At 43.3% G+C, this 17,199-nt stretch overlaps 1 protein-coding gene across 2 annotated transcripts in view; it reads left to right on the top strand.

The window, feature by feature from the left end:
- Positions 1 to 5,015: 5,015 nt before the first annotated feature.
- The window catches only part of ELMO1 (engulfment and cell motility 1), a 565,675-nt gene continuing 553,491 nt past the window's right edge, over positions 5,016 to 17,199 (top strand). Inside the window, exon 1 of one of the 2 annotated variants that reach the window (XM_079151165.1) lies at positions 5,016 to 5,345. The gene's annotated coding sequence lies outside the window, so the exon portion shown is untranslated. The other variant, XM_079151164.1, reaches the window with a different exon arrangement.

The raw sequence follows: 17,199 nt of genomic DNA, 5'->3' as shown, positions 1-17,199 counted from the left end.
TGCCATCCCTGTAAACTACAGTGCACAGAAGTTCAAAAATTCTGCACATTTGGGCTGGGGTCATAGTTCAGTGGCAGAGTGCTCACCTAGCATGTGTGAGGCACTGGGTTTGATCCTTAGCACCACATGAAAATAAATAAATAAAATGAAGGTATTGTGTCCATCTACAACTAAAAGAATTTTTTAAAAAATTCTTCATATTTTGCTCTGATGAGACTTGCAGGTCAATCCTTTGGTTAGTATTTATTGTAGTGTTGGAAGGATTCCTGGAGTTACTATCAATGCTACTTCTTTGACCATTGGTCTTTGGATAATGGATGGTAGACCATGGATACATGGGTATAACTGAAAAGGCTTGATAAACCCACCAAACAAAACTCCAAACAGGACATCACATTTGGTTAACAGGTGAGTTGGAAGTCCGTAAAAATATTTTTGTTTTAAAGTAGTGTGGGATGACTGGAACAAAGGGGGTGGAGGGAATAAATGTTGTTTCAAGGTAGATGTCAGTAATATAATGACTAAGAAATGGGGAACATCCTGGAGATGAACTCAGGGTGATGGTGTCACAGAAATGATCAGGAGTCAAGCAAGGGTCATGTCTGTCGACCCTTTCATTTCCTGTGCTGGTCATTGACCTTGACTTCCTATGAGTTATGGACTGAATGTTTGTGTTCACTTTCCCAAATTTATGCACTGAAGTCCAAACTCAATGTGATGGTATTTGGAGATGGGGCCATTGGGAGGTAATTAGAGTTAAATGAGGTCATGCTATTAGGAACCTCATGGTTTCTCTTTCCTTCTCTCTCTTTTCTGTGCCATGTGAGGACAAGGAGAGAAGGAGGCAGTCTGCAAGCCAGAAAGAGCGCTCTCTCCAGAACTCAACCATGCTGGCTTTCTGATCTCTGACTTCCAGCTTCCTGAACTGTGGAAAAAAAAAAAAAATCAATTTCTGTTGTTTTTCACCCAGTATGGAATTTTGGCATGGCAGTCAACAGAATGGGAAGACACTATTCTTCCCACATGGAGTTTTGTCTACCTTTTAATCCTCTCTCTATTCAGTAGGATGACTTCTGAAATAAAAGTGACCACGAGAATCTCTTGCTTATAACATTTCAGTGGAAAACAAGACAAAACCAGACCAAACCAAAAATGTTTCAGTATCTTTCTGTTATTAATGTACTCAAATTCTGTGAAATGACTCTCAAATGCTCCCATATTTTGACTTTTGTCCACTGCTCTTATAATGTAAGTTTGATCTTTTCACGCTTTAGCCACATTGATTTTTTAAGGTTACGTATACACTGTGATGTCTATAGACTTCATGCAAAGAGAATTTGCTTATTACTGACCCACTTCCTTTGCCCCTTCAGAGGCTCATACCATTTTGCTCACCTTTCAGGTCTCCCAAGTGGAGCCTTCCCAAGAGGCTTTTCCTGACTTGTAGATCCCAGCACCATAACCTTCCGCCCTTCCCTGAGCACATTCCTCAGTTGTTACTACTGTTCCTTTAAGTCTGTCTTCTAATCTGGAATGGAAGTGCTAGGAGGGTGCATGGCATATCTCTCTCGTTCGCCCTGGGAGCTGCCCTGCTTCCCTTCTGAGGTACTCTGTGCACACAAATGAAGTCTGCTGCCCCAGCCCTGAGCTTGTTGGTTCTGGATGTCAGGTGTTTGCCTGCTGCTCAGACCTCATTATCCCTGGTGCAGTGGTTTCCTTGAACTGGAGCCACTGTCTGTTCCCAGAGCTGTTAAGGACTGGAGGCAGACCAGCATGAACCAGTTTCTAACATAGGACAAGCTATAGATCAAGGAACTTGACTGACAACTTGGGACAGAATTCCAAAGCATATTAATAAATGTCTTAGTCACTACACAAGGTCCATTTGGAACCTAATAAATATTTTTATTTAATGGGTTACAAATGAGTATCTGTGAGCACTTAGAAAAAGAAAGAGTTGATCAACATGAGTCATCATTGATTAAAAATACAACAGGACATTTTTGCACTTAGAAGCTTCATGATGACATTTTGATAAGCTCCCACTCACCCCTCCTATCTTGGAGTTCTGAACATGTACCAAAGAATAAAAATCTGGAAAATATAGGATCAAGGTATTTAAATCTGAGAAACTCCCCCAAACACCTATCCATCCATCAACAGTGCAAAGTCTTCTTATAAAAGCATGGCTGGGAGTGAAGTTTAGAGTTGATGCTTCAGTGAGTTTCCTTCTTTGGTCATCTGTCCCTACCCTGCTCTCTTTTCTCCTACTTATCCTGAGACTGAGATGAGTGGTCCTACAGAGGAGATCCTGAGTTCACCTCCCTAACCACTGGAGACATCAGTGAGACTGACCCATTGGTACAGAGTCCAAACCCTGCCCAAGTGGGCTTACTGGAAGTGCAAATGAAGAACTGCACTTGGATTCTGTTCCCTGCCATAGAATTCACCTCCTTCTTGCTAAAGTGTGACCTAATGATTGAATGGCCCAAGCTCTGACCAGGAGCTGAAAAAGGTCAGTAATACTAGCACTTTCCCTTCACCCTAGGCAGAAACTATATGTGGAAAGAGAGAGTAGATGTTGCTCTTTTCATTTATTTTTTAATCTGTTCATATGATGGGTGGATTGGAGGATTGTTGTAGATACCAATAATAGCTAAGTTAACATTCATTGAGTATTTTTATGTACTAAGCCTTGTTCTAAGAACTTCAAAATGAACTCACTTAGCCATTTCTCAATCCTACCAGTTAAGGTGGCTTCAATCCCATGATCTGAGTGATTTGCAAGGGCAACACAGCTAGAAAATGGGAATGTTAGTATTTATACTTGACAACCAGATCTAGAGATGGAGGCTTTATATGTGGTTACGCTACACTGCCCACTTTACTGTGCCACTACCAACCACTAGTAGGCCCAGAAAGAAGGTAGATTTCTCTAAGACACTTGACAGTGCTCTAAGATGTCTTCATAGATACAATAGGAAAGTGAGGTCTGGGGATGACAACGTAAGAAGCCAATTAATAACAGAATGAACCAGAAAACCAAAGAATACTATTCCATGCCAAGGCAGAGGAAGTCCTAGGGGGTCCTTTGTGGAGTGCCACAGGAGATCATAGAATTGTCAACTCATTTGTGGCTACAGGGAGACACTGAATGCCTGAATTGAATCCAAAGAGACTTAGAGAAGGTGAACCAGGTGGATTTTGGTCCCAAAGACCAACTCCACAAGAATGAATATGGCTTAACATAATATAGTAAAGGAGTTCCCATTTCCTCTTGCACTTGGATCAACAATAAGGTACAGTTGAAAAGTAATTCACAAGAGCTCATATGTATTATGTTTGTTAATGGCTAATTAGGTGATTTATCTACAACACAACTAATTTGTTTAAGGACAGAGAATAGTGTCCTTCGGGGGACAATGGCTAAGATAAGAGAGATCCAAAATCATTTCACATTAGAGGGTCTCAGAGTAACTAAAGATATTTAATCCTTGGAAGGAAATCATTATGTAAATCTGGGGACTATCATGAAAGATTTAAAAAAAAAAAATTATCTCATGGAGGAAAGATGTGGCCTACACTATATTAACTGCAGAGGGCACTGGTGGGACCACAGGTTATAGAGAACTATATTTCTCTAATTGTTGTGCAAGGAGGAAATGGTTATGACATCTCACACATACTGAGGGCTCTAGAAACCTGCACTAAAGTTAAGGTCTTAATATGCATCTGCTAGAAAGTTGTAGATCAAATTCATACTCATCACTACAAGCATCTCATTGATTCATTAGTAAAGTCTCCACTTAGTAATTACTTATTAAATGGCCTCATTTAATAGTTGCCCTGTTGACTGTTATTATTATTCCATTACTGTTTTATAGATAAGGGAATAGAGAAGTTCAGTTACTTTCTTGGAATCACCTTGCTTTAAGTTACTGGCTTATAACCATCTGGACCCAAGCAATACTACTACTATTACTGCCTCCCAGAGTTATATCTGTAATAAGGGGTTGGATAAGGGCTGTTCATTAGGAGTATAATGTGAGCCATTGATGAGAGCCATATGTGTGCCCTGGCTTTTTCTAGTAACCACTTTAAAATGTGTAAAAAAGAAATTAATTTGAATTATACATGTATTTATATCTTAACTGATACAGTAACCGAATTGACTTACAATATATCTAACCTATAGTTTCATTATTCATTGAGAGGATACAATGAATATAAAAATAATTAAACTATTTTACATTCGGGTCTTCAAACTAAATTCTGTGCCTATTTTATCCTACAGAACATCTCAGGACTAGTCACATTTCAAAGGCTTCACAGTGTTATGTGCTGTTAATGGACAGTCAACATAGGGTTAAACTTTTAACCTCCTTTGAAGGGGGCTGAATCTTAAAGGGGAACTTTGCTTTCCACCTTAAATTCTGATGCCTCCCAGCCTCCCAAAGGCTCTCCTTTGCCAGTTAGAAGGGAATGCAGAGTAACTATCTGCCTTTTCCAGTGAAGCCATGACAAAGATTTCTGAATTTGGAGAGGACAGGTGTTTCTCTTGCTACCTCCTGCCAGCAAGGCTGAGATTTAACATGTTTGATTTCTGCTTTGAAAATGAAGCAGTTTGCATGACTTAAATAATTTCTCCTAAATACCAGATTGGGGGTAGGACGTCTTGGTTTATGCAAAGTTATTTAAAATTAGGGAATCCCTGACTTCATTGAAAGAAACCTTATCGTTTAAAATTAGAGTCGGTAAATACATAGGTTATTTTTGCCACACTGCCCAAGAGCAAGAGAGAGGCAAATGAAACATCCCAACCACTTAAAGTAGCTTCAAAACAACCCACCGAAGTTTCCCTTTAAAATCCCAAACTACTTGCCAAAAAAGAATGCATATAAAAAGATGCCACGCGCTTTTGGCCTCCCGGAGGTGGCGCTACGAGGGTGACGGAGTTAATTAGTGCCTGCAAAACGCCGTGTGTGAGCTCATCGGAGAAGTCATGCTCTGCACATACATTATTTATAGCAGATATGAGGCGTGCATGGTGTTTGACATTTCCTTCTTGAAGTAGGGGCACTTCATAAAGTCGTGGGCACCTCCTAAGCAAAGTGCGGTGGGCAGGCAGCAGGGCGCGGGCGGGAAGAGAACGCGCCAACCACACGAGTCCCGGCGCAGGTGCCGGGAGCAGCGGCGGTAACTCCGCAGCGTCCGCTCGGGAGGAGAGTTCGCGGCTGCTCTTGGGATGCCTTGCAGATGCAAAATGTGTCTCTGGCCAGCAGGAGGAAGGAAGAGGAAGTGAGAGCAGCGGCAGCCGGCGGCGCAGCAGCCGGCCGACCCAGAGTGTAAGTGCGTGTGTTTGGGTGAGCGGGAGCGGGCGAGGATGGGCACGGGATAGAGGCAGAACCACCCACACCGCCGCAGCCCAGAGCTGGGTGACAGAGCCGCGGATTTCCTCTTCAATGGTCGCGGGTCGTCAGAGCTCTGATAGCTGGGAGCTCTCGCCGCTGCCGCCGCTGTCCTGAGACCCCGGGCAGGTTCGTAAAGTTTCCTGGGCTGGCTCAGAGCCCCGACTCGCTGACCTCAGCGCGGCCCGGGAGGGGGTTGGGCCCGGGCGGGGAGGAGGCGTCCTGCTCCGAGGACTCCGGGCGCCGCGGAGACACTTTTGTTTCCTCCCTGGGGGCGCCTCAGCTCGGGCGGGGGTGGCGGCCGCGCTAGGCTGGGTGAGGGCTGCCGGCGCGTCGGGGCGCTCTGCTGTTGGGGAAGTCTGGGCAGAGCGGGTGGCCCGAGTGGCAGTGGGAGCAAAGGGAGAGGGCTCCGGGGGTGCGGCGCGGGAGGATGGAGCGCAAGGCCCGGGCCCCGAGAAACACCAAGACGTTTGGACTAGGGTTTGCTAGAGCGGGGAGCAGGAGGGCTTCGCGGTTGGCGCGGGGACGTTGGGGACAGAAGAGTGTGGGGTTGGGAGCCTGGAGTCAAGATTCCTGGGGCCGGAGACCGGAGAAACTGCGCCCGAGACGGCGGCTGGCGGCTCGGACCCTGGGGTTTTCTCCGGCCATCGCAGATGGGAGGGAATCCTCTGGCGAGCGCGCTCCTGGGAGCGGGCGGTGATGGGCTAGATGGTTGGGGGGCTTGCAGAGGGGCGGGAGGAGGTGATCCGGGCAGCTGGGATTCCCGGGGACGTCTGTTAGTAAATACTTGCCTCCCGGGTGCACACTGAGGACCCGGAAAGGCGGCTAGGGGTTTTGATGGAGATCTTGGCATGGGAGAGGGGACGCACCGGAGCGCCTACAGAGAAGTGTGGCAGCAGAGCGCGGGACCCCTGAAATCAGAGAGAAGAGGGGCAGCCGCGATCTCCAGGAGTAGCTTTGAGGAAGAGGAAATACAGAACTCAGTCGGCCCAGGGGTGCGTGTTGTGTGCTTGGGACTGGAAAGTCCGTGCTATACCGCGGACGCGCGCAAGGCGGCGTGTGTGTGTGTGTGTCCGTCCGTCCGTCGGTCGCCGACTGCGAGGGCTGGGCAACCCGGACTCGGCTCCACTGCCTTTCCCATCTGGGGGCCATTTAAAGTTGGCAACTGGGGAGGGGTTGTTGGCGGCTGGACGGGCTTTGATTTAAAGCTACAGGGTTTAGTCCGCCCCGCCCCCCACCTGTCCCCCGGAGTAGGGTAGCTCCAAGGGCCTCTGGACAGCTCCCGAGGCGCACTGAACATGTTTTGTGAGTTCCTGCGCTCTGGGCCTCCCACTACTGGCCAGGGCTGATGTGGACCTAACTGATCATAGCTAAGATTTTGTAGAACCTAAGATGAGTTTGTGTTCTAGAGCCAAAGGCGCCCAATCTGGAGCCGCCAGGGACTTGGGGGTATGGTACGTGAATTCTTGAATTTTTTAAAACTTACATAAAATAAAATTAATAACTTGCGTTTAAATTCCAAAAATTTGAGAACATCTTCGGTCCTACAGAGACCTGTCCACTCACAGTTTTAGATACAAAGGCTGGCGGCATCTATTATTAAGGTCTCCTCTGGTTATGGGTTTTCATATTGTCTCACTCCATACCTGTTTCCCAAGGTTGTTTCAAGGTTTACAGAACTTGGAGCCTAGTAAATTAGGAGGTCAAATCCCCTACAGGCATATCACCAGACTTAATTGTTCCCCCCTCCCCTCTCTCTCACTCTCTTTCTCTCTTTTACAGCTAACCTTTTGATCCTCTGCTCTTTACTGTGGTACATTTCCTATCAATTGAGAGCTGTGGTTAAGTGTGTATGTGCCCTTCTTTTCTACTACATTTATTACTCAGGTTTTGTTTGTTGGTTTGTTTTTGTTCAATTAGATGTACTGGTAAAGTGTTGGAACTGGTGTGGGAGAGGTGTCAGGAGGGAAGGGAACTGGGGAGCAGGAAGCTTGTTATGTGTCAGGAAGGGGCAGGCTCGGAGGTAGACCCAGACATGACTGGGGGGGAGGGGGACTTAGAACCTGGAGCAGGCACTGAGTCACCGGATGGGTGGTCCTTCTGATGGATGGCCATGTCCCTCAGAACGCAAACAATGTCCTTGTTGACTGCAGCCATTCTGAGGGCCTTACTTTCTTTTTCAGAGTTCTGTCCCCAGTGCCTTTGTGCACACTGTTTTTTTTTTTTTTCCCAGAATTTCTCCTGCAGGTCCAGATGACTCACTCCCTTGCTTCCTTCAGGTCTCTGCCCAGTTGTCAGCTTACCTAGCTACTGACTACTCCATGAAAAATAGCAGCCAAACCCTTCTTGATCCTCTTGTGTTTCTCATTTATTTTTCTTAGCATTTTTTTACCCATTAGATCGTATTTTTGTTTGATTGTTTTCTTTCTCTTGTTGACAACTTTAATATCTAGATTGATTCCTAGTACATAGTAAGTGCTCAGTAAATGTTCACTGAGTGAATGAGAAAGAAAGTGCTGCCGCATCAGTGGCAAGTGAAAAAGCCCAGGATTTTACGTTTCTTCGGCATCTTCTCCACATTTTTTCACTGTCCTTTCAGATCTCTTTCTGCCTTGGGTAGCCTCCTCCCTTCGAATTTTATACTGAAGAAAAGAAGCAGAGGGATGATTTCTTAGAAAAGTATTTCTTTATTAAAAACACATCTCTACTCCTGAGCTGGTATTTTATCCCTCTCCTTGGGGAAACTCTTTTCAAAGTCTGCATTGCTTTAACCAAGGAAAACTCCCCTTGGAGGAGCATTGTAAATGGTGTGAAGTCCCATTCCACTCTCCCAGAAAATGTAAGTGAAGGCAAAGGAGAGGAGTCTGTGGGGGATGCAGAAGAAGCTGGGTGACAGATGCAGGGGAGAAGAGAAACAAGTGCCTAGGATAAGAAAAAAAATGAAAGAAAGATAGCAGATGGGGGCTTCTAGGAGCACTGCTACATCATAAAAATTTATGAAATTATAGTATTGAAGGAAAGATAGTGCTTGAGTGTTTTCATGTAATTTACCTCCTTTGGGTGTTTGGTATGAATGGGTGGGGAGAGGTGAAGGAAGGGAGGGCTTTGAAGCCCTTGCCCAGAGGATGTGGCTGGGGGTGTGACAAGAAACTCAACTGAGCACACACTTTACTTACTCCTATCTTGCCTAAGGCTGGAGGTTTAGAGATGATCATTCCTATGGAGGTAACATTTCCTGTCCAGATCTCAGACAGTGGGTACCATTATGGTTTGTAAGTGAAGCCTGCAACCACTCTTTAATGCCTACAGCCATCCAAGTAGATAGAGTTGGTTTATAAGACATCCTTTTGAATTTGAAAAAGGTGGGGAATTACTAAACCTTTTCCTTATCACAAAGCCTGAAGTGTTTGCTGCTAATTTTGCAATTACTGTTCTGCTTCCTCCTAGTCAAGAAAACTGGTGCTTTCCAAGATTAAGGGTATAACCCAGGAGGAGGCCATGATGCCAATTTAGTAGGACCAGACCAGCAGTGTAAAACATGAAATAGAAGAGAGCAGAAGGGAAAAGGGTATTTTGCAAAATGGACTTTGAATATTAATGTTGTTTGTATGGCTCTATATGAATGGTGATTTTTAAAAGTCTGTTTTTTTATAATTCTAGAGATTCTTAGAATCTGTGTAAACACTTCATGAGGGATTTTGATGAAAATGGTTCAGAGGGCCATACTTTAAGAAGTACTGAACTTGTCCCCCTTTTACAAAATACTGTTGGTTTAGTCCCTTGCAAAAGATGCTATTTCCAAATGTTGAACCAGATGCAATAAAAGCGTCAGTCATTGACTTAACTTTAAAAAATGCTCCTGTTAATAGAATTTGATGGTGTGCTAGGCCCAGATGCTGTCATCTTGGAGAGACTGGAAACCCAAGTGTCATGTTTTCCCTGCAGTGATAGGGAGCGGCAGAAGGATCATCCTCTCTCACCTCTTTCACTCTACTTAGGAAATGCTCTGCACATATGCTTTTCTCCCCATTTTATTTCAAAGTTTTTGAGGTCTTTGGAAATTTGAAATTTACTCTTCTTGACCTTTCCTTTTAATTTTTATGCCAACCATTCCCCATATGTGTGATTTTAATTACTTTCAAAGACAGTGGTAATATTTCCTGGTGGCAGCCACACTGCTGTGACGCATGATTAGCTTAAGGATTTCAGCTGGCCTAGGCTTGAGACTATCCAAAGTCGGTGGTTGAGAGTTTCAGCACTCAACCATACAGGTTGAGTATGCCATCCATACAGGGTAAGTCCCCTGTGACATATGCATAGCCTCCCCTAATGCTTTCCAGTATTCCAGCACAAGCACTTTGGGGTTCAGTAAAACCAGCCTGCTTGTGCCGTGCATACACTGGTTGCTATGCTCAGTTCCCTAGATAATTTCAGTTGTCTGAGTATTAACAATTGCAACTTATCTATAATAGCTGGAATTGAAGCCTGCAAAGCCAGATCATGACCTGGGATTCAATTAACTACTTCTGTCTTAGTACTCTGGTATATAACCTTTCACAAAGTAAGTGCAGGCACCAATTGAGCAGAATTTTGTCACTGTCCTAAAGCGAGGTGAACAGTTAAGTATCAGACAAAAATAGTGTGGGTGAAGGAGTGCTAGCTCATCAAAAGGAATTAACCACGGCAACAACCTGGCAGAATGCTGAGTAGAGAAATTAGTCACATGTATAAATAGCAGGAGATGCTTCTTAGTGTTCTGGACCCCCACAAACACTGGTTTCCAGAATCTGAGTTGGATTATTATTGGAACTTCAGTTTTAGGAATTGAGGGTACATTTGGGTTATTTTAGCTCTGACAGATAATGTAGGGAACAAAAATTCCCTCAGTAGAAAAGGCACTACTTGCTCCACTCTGGGGCTGCTATGTGTTGGTTGTATTTCTGGATGAGGTAGTTTGAAAGAATGATGATGGGGTAAGCCATTTACTAAGCATTGCCCCACTGGGGTTGGGGTCATAGCATTGATGTGATTCTTCCTCCATGGGCTAACACCATTCCTCCCCGGATGCTGCTGTTTTGGAAATGATGGAAAATAATCAGCATAGTATTATTATCCTGTTTTATAGATGTGATATGGAGGAATGAAATGTCATAGGTATTTGGAGCGTGAATCTGAGTCTTAAACTTTTCTGACTCTTTTTCTGTTGCTGTTTCCCCTGCACCATGCTGCTGGTACTAGGTAATTCCTTCTCCCATTGGTTTTCCTGGACTTGCCAGCCTCTGAAGCCAGGACCTGCCTGTCAAGCCAGGCTGCAGTGGCATCCAGGGAGGCTCTTCAATCCTATATGTTGTCAGAAATGTCCTAAATTGTTAAGTTGTAACATAGATGCTGTTTAAGAAATAAGAATGGCCTTAGTTCCATTGGGGCTGTAGCTTGGTGATAAAGCATGTGCTTAGCATACATGAGGACCTGGGATCAATCCCCAGCATCATGGAAAAAGAAAAGAAATGCCTTTGGTTCAGATGGAGGTGCCCTGGGTTGCCATGGCACCCAGGGATATATCTCTGCTACCACTGAACTTGAGTTTTTCAGAGTTGATCCTGCCTTAAATATCTCATTCTCAACTTGAACTTGGCCTTGAGTTAATGGATCCTTCTCTTGGGGACATTATGTCCATCACCCAAGCTTATGATATTGAAACTTGTGAGCCAGAGTGCAATTTATTAATCAAAAATGAGAGAAATATTTGCTAAGGAGCACAGACACATACTCTTTAGCCAACGCTTTTTTTTCATGTGGCTGAGTCATAGTGGAGGCAAAAGCCTGGAACCAGTTGGGCGGGAACCAGCTGGAAGGGGAACACACTTCACAGAGTGTTCTCCACCTTGTCATGACTTTGCTACTTCTCATGCTCATAGATTAATAGGACCAAGGGAACCAGAGGCTGGAGTCTGTTAACCAGGGTGGTTTCTCCTGAGGGTGATGCTAAGTTTACTGGTGTTGTTCTTTTTCTACTTGAAGACTGTTGCCCATTTTATTGACCATTTATTTCAGGTGGTTTCTGCCTCAGGTGCTGTTGGCATTTCAGGCTGAATAATTCTTCATTGTAAGGCTGTCCTGTGCACTGTAGGATGTTCACAAGTTTCCCTAGTCTCTGCTCACTAGGTAACAGTAGCACTACTCAGATGTGACAATCAAAAATACCCCTACACTTTGCAGATTGTCCTCTCAGGGGCAATTGAAAACCTCATGTCTTTGTTTTCTTTCAGAAGTTGAACCAATTGTGTGTTATTAGATCACCCAGACTTTCAACAGCAGTTGTAAGTGCCCCGGTTTTCTTTGAAACCTAGGTGTATTTGTAGATGGGGGCTTCCCCTTTAGGTTCATTTATTTTCTTTCCAGGTTTTCTACCTAACTTCTTTCATTCCTATGTCACAGTTATCCTCCTACACCAAATGGTTTGTAAGTCTCATTTTTATCTGTTTCTTCCTGGTTCCCTATAGCAGAAGAAAATTGTAACTAGTGAGTTTATGTCTCAGTTTCCTCCAAGAGTTTGAATTCTGACTACTGAGGACTGCACTGATTTCAACTATTACATAATGGGAATAAGGCAAATGAATGGAGGAAGGTGGGTCATAAACTCAGCTTGACTCCTTCAGTGGCTGGTATTGCATGCAAGGAAGTATCCCTATGGAAATGAGTTAACTGAGTGAAGGGCCTCCTGCTTTGCTTGGCTAGTTGAACAGTGATACTGCAGGAGTGTGACCAGGGCCTGGTAGCAAGCAGGTCAGGCAGAAGCCCTAAAGGTACTGCTCCAAGCAAAGCCCTTTTCCACTCTGTCCTTTAGATTTCTGTCCTAATCTTACCACGTTTATTTTCTTCGATCATTATGTGTCAATCTTTTATTTACCTTCTTGGTTTCACTGCTGTAGTGGTCCAGAGCAGCATCTAGTGGTTTAAATAATTTAGAACCATTGCTGAGTTGTGTATTGGCCTCGTCTTCCCCAGGCAGCAGCCCTGTCAAAAGTCGCAGCTTCCCCTCCCGCACCTCCCCCCCCCCCCCCCCCCCCCCCCCCCGCCTTCCTTCCGCCCTTTGTACCTTTTTATTTTCAGTTTGAAATTGCATTTAGAGCGCCAGTGTTTTGTGCTTTGCGTTCAGTGGCCGAGTAGTACTGGATGAGCTATATTTTCCAGGCTGCTACACACAATTACCCTTAATTTTGAAGTGTAATGCATTTCAAAATAATTTTTTTTTTTTTTTTTCTGTTTTGGGGCTCTTTAACCCAAATGCATAACCACAGCTGGCTTTGCCCTTGGCCTTCAGAAGGTATGTGGTTTGGGTAGAAGAGCCAATGTAAGGGTTTTGGTCAGATTGTACATTTTTGGCTGAATGAAGAGTGAATTCCAATAACACTTAGTAAGGCTGGTTTTTACTTGACTCCTGCCCCACCATGCCCTAGATTTTTATAGTGGACTGGTACCCTAATTATTGCAACTGTGGGCCACTCTGTGCAAATTACCATTACTTAAAAATTTTGGTTTGGGGGAAACCGGACTCATTCTTTCGTATACTAAACAATATGTGTGCTGTGATGTATGTGTGTGAAACACACCCATACATACAAAACATACCCATACATACAAAACATACACATACACATACAAAACACACCCATCCCACCCACACACACACACACAGATGTCCTAATCATAAAAGGTTTTAGAAGCAAAGAAACAAATCCATCAGCTGCTAAATCTTATTTTCTCTAGTGCTTGTTACTTTCATAGTAGGTCAGCACAAATCACTTTCGGTCAAAACTTTTATCAAGGAATGAATATGTTTCCATCATTTCTAGGCCCATTTCACTGCCAGAAAGTGACTTCGACTCATTAGAACTACTTCCTTGGGCTGGGGAGATAGCTCAGCTGGTAGAGTGCTTGCCTCGCAAGCAGAAGGCCCTGAGTTCAATCCCCAGTACTGCCAAAAAAAAAAAAAAAAAAAAAAGAACTACTTCCTTAATCATATCTGTTTTCCAGTTGAGGACTTTCGAGTAACATTCATCTGGATTGTGAGAAGAGCACAGTAAAACACCGTTTATTTATTATTTGTAGTTTATTTTGAAAAGGAACGTCAGGGGACTGGAGATGTAACTCAGTGGTAGAGTGTGTGTGTAGTCCGCACAAGGCCCTGGTTCAATCCCCAACACCAAAATTAATGAATGAATAAATAAACAAAGAATTGAAAAGTGGGGAGCTTACACTTAAAATGAACATAAATATTCATAAATATTTTCAAGTTGAACTTTTGCTGGGCTTACAGCACTCATCATTATACTTCATCCATCCATCCATCCATCCATCCATCCATCGGTCCATTCATTCTGTCAGTCATGCAGTGTCATCAGGCTCTCCATGTTTGGAGCCTGGGTAGAGAGGGCTGAATCAGAGGACACCTGCTAAGACATAGTTATTAATAACTAAGTCTACCAAAGGTATATTTAGACTGTTTGCAGATCACAGAGGATGAAATTCCTGAATGGTCTTTTGAGAAAGAGCTAGAAAGCTGAGTATTAAAAAAAAGCACATGATGTGTCTAGGGAATGCAGTAATCAGTGTGGTGGAATAGGCCTTGTGTCAGTTCTGGGTGTTTGGATTGAGGAGGCAAAGAAAAGATGGCAATTAGATTTCAGGCAGAACTCTTAAGTCCCAAGGCAACCTGGAGGATAGATTAGATAGCCCAGCAGGAGGGAGGAACCAAGGAAAGATGGGAGTTATAAGTTTCCGCCTTCAAGGCCTACCCAAATAAACACAAGATCTTGGTCAGATGAATAAATAAATAAAGCAGGGTGCTCCCTATGTAAATGCAACATGAAGACAGGTTGCCCCACCCCCACTTTCTTTTTGGAGACCCCACAGCTGGATGCCAGCCAGAGCCTTGAGCAGAAGGGAGGGAGGGCCTGCACTGCATTCCTGATGTTTGCCTATAGTCATTCATGAAGCAAATAAACCACTTGGTGACTGGATTGGGGAAAAAGGAAAAGAAGGAGTCTTGGAAGTTTAAAGCTAAGTAAATACAGACTTGTTGAAGTCTATTTTTGCATATACCAGTTGGGTGACTTGGGTTAAGTTAATTATCTTTCTCAGCCCCAGTTTTTGCATCTTTCAAATGAAGGTAAATCTAAGTCCCTAGCTCTTAGAGTTGCTGAGATGATTAAATGTAATAATGATTGCAATGGTGCTCCAAATGCACTGGATTTGCCATTCCTATTGATGTTATTATTACTAATTCAATAGTTTCTATTCAGGTTTTTAATTCAAGTGTCTTGCTAAAATCATTTAAAGGCACACATTTATTTTTTCATTTTCTTTAAATGACCTAGGCCATTCCTCCTGAGATCTCGACTAGACTGTTACTTTGCTTTTCTTTAAGAATACACGAGAAGTAAACTGCTAAAATACAGTTCAGGATAAATGACAATCAATTGTGAATGAAAGGAACTGATGTAATGAATCATGTTGGCAGTTTGGGGCCCTCGAATAAAAGCCCTTGTAAGTAGGTGTCTATCTCCAGTTCAATTCAAACTAACCAGGGGTTCACTATTTTATTCTATTATTATTTTACTCTGAGGAGAGAGAATGGAGGTTGTGGAGTAGGGCTCTTTCCCTTTTCTTGATTTTGGCTTTTGGGGGTTGTTTGCATTTGTCCAAGTGTAGACAGGAACCAGGTAAGAAATTCTGGTAGTGGAATAGTAGTGGAGGAGCAGTTGACAGGAATTTCATTCAATTGAACTGGGTTTTGTAGGTTTACACAGTGTGAAAAGGAGGCTCAGTGGTTCCAGTAACACTTGGTAAACATCCCTTTTGAATCATATAGAACCTTTGGGTAAGTAGGAGACTATTTAAATGTTCATTAGCATGTGGGAGATTGTGAAGTATTAATTTTTCTTCTTTAATCTGAGCCAGTTTGTCAGGCTGTCAGCCAGGTTAGAAATTACTCCGAGGATAAAAACAGGAAAATAAAAGGAGGATGAGGAGTGTCCTACTAGTGCAGATCCAGTATTGCTCTGTTGTCCCAGCATCATTAATTGCACCAACTTTCCCTTTCAAGAGTGTCCTGTGATGGGCAATTCACTTTATGGTCACTGAAGTAGAAGCCACCAGTTTTTATTTCTATTCATTACTTCTGGCGAGTGGTGGATGGTGTTGGGTGCCTCTTCTACTTCATGATACTCCAGAAAGGCAGGAACCAGCTCCCAGGCTCACCAGCTCCTTAAGCAGTTGCTCATGTATCCATTAAAGACTCCCTTAATAATGGCTTTTATGAAGTTGGTTGAAGAAAGATAAACCTCAATCTAGACCTGAAATGCTGTGGATTGAAGTTTGGGTGTGAGAGAGCAGTGTGCCAAATGGAAACTACTTCTCCAAACTCCCGCTCTCGGGGTACTGTTGTTTGGTTTCCATTCCCCACTCCCATGAATACTTTCGCGAGAAGTCACTTACCTAAGCACTGTATGCAAATATTGATTGGAACAAATTGCACACTGTCTTCAGTGTATAAGATTTCCAGTCTCTTTCTTTTACTAACTAGGGTGTTAAGCATGGGTTGGTCAGCTGCTGGAGAGTCAGTTGTTTGATGATGCCTCTTTTTAGTGTGTCAGGGATGGTGTGTAACTTTAAATAGAATCCAATGTTAAATATGTTTAAAGACCCATGAAAAGATTTGTGTACTGAAATATGGATTTATAGTTAATCACTGGAGAACTATATTCACACCAAAATATAAAACAGCTTAAAAGACTTCAGGCATATGAACTCACCTTGTACCCATTGTATAGACGGGAAAATTTAGGTGTCAGAGAGGCTTGCTGCCCATTCAAAATTGGATCCTCTTTTCTGCCGAAAAACATATGTTCTACTCTCTGTCAATTTCCCATCACTTTGTAAAATTCACTTTTGCCTTAGTTGGACCTGTTGCACCAGAACATTGAGTTGAGTGAGTCATAATACTTGTTGAAGTGTAGGGAATGATTTGTGTTACGACCTTTGCCTCCTTAGGAACATGTAAATGAGCTCAGTTAGGGCAGCAAACCATTATCCCTGCTATGGCCAACTACCTGAAAGATAAGAGATGACTTAATGGTGTATTCCTTTATACAACCAGGGAGACATCATTCCACTTTTGTAGTCACTGGATGAATTGGGTCCATTATGAATCTTTTTATATGTGCTGCTAGGATATACAGTTTTAATGTTGTATTTCCCCCTTCTTTCAAAATCCAGACATTGTATTAGGAAGATTTGGGCCCAACCATTTGAAAAATGCAAAAGAGGGTGTTTAGGACCATGTGTGGGGGAGAGGAAGCCACCACAGCATGTTAGCCCTTGGCTATTCGAGAAATATTGGAAACTTTGAAGAAGGATCAGGGTGTACTTTAAATTCTTCATTGCTGCCCTGCATCTGAATTTGCCCCGTGTTTGATTTGGAAATCCATTTTAATTCATTTGCTAATTCACAAATATTTATTGATCAACTGCTTTGTACCACATGGTATGCTGTGTTATGTGTAGACATGGGGACCTCCTTCCTAGGGAAAAAATAAACCTTTGCTGTTTCCTGGGCTGCTTTATACACCAGTGAAGGAAATACATATTAATCAAAAGATCACATAATTGAAGATATCATTTCAACTTGGCTAAAGGCTGTGGAGGAAATGTACTGATGCTAAGAGGGCTTGCAGTGGCAGAATTAATGTAGTAGGGATGTCTGGGAAGAGAGCAAAAGTGTTTTACT

Source organism: Sciurus vulgaris, assembly GCF_902686455.1.
Source record: "Sciurus vulgaris genome assembly, chromosome: 8".
NCBI lineage: Eukaryota > Metazoa > Chordata > Mammalia > Rodentia > Sciuridae > Sciurus > Sciurus vulgaris.
The sequence above is the reverse complement of the archived record's forward strand: the minus strand, read 5'-3'. Positions and strand labels throughout refer to the sequence as shown.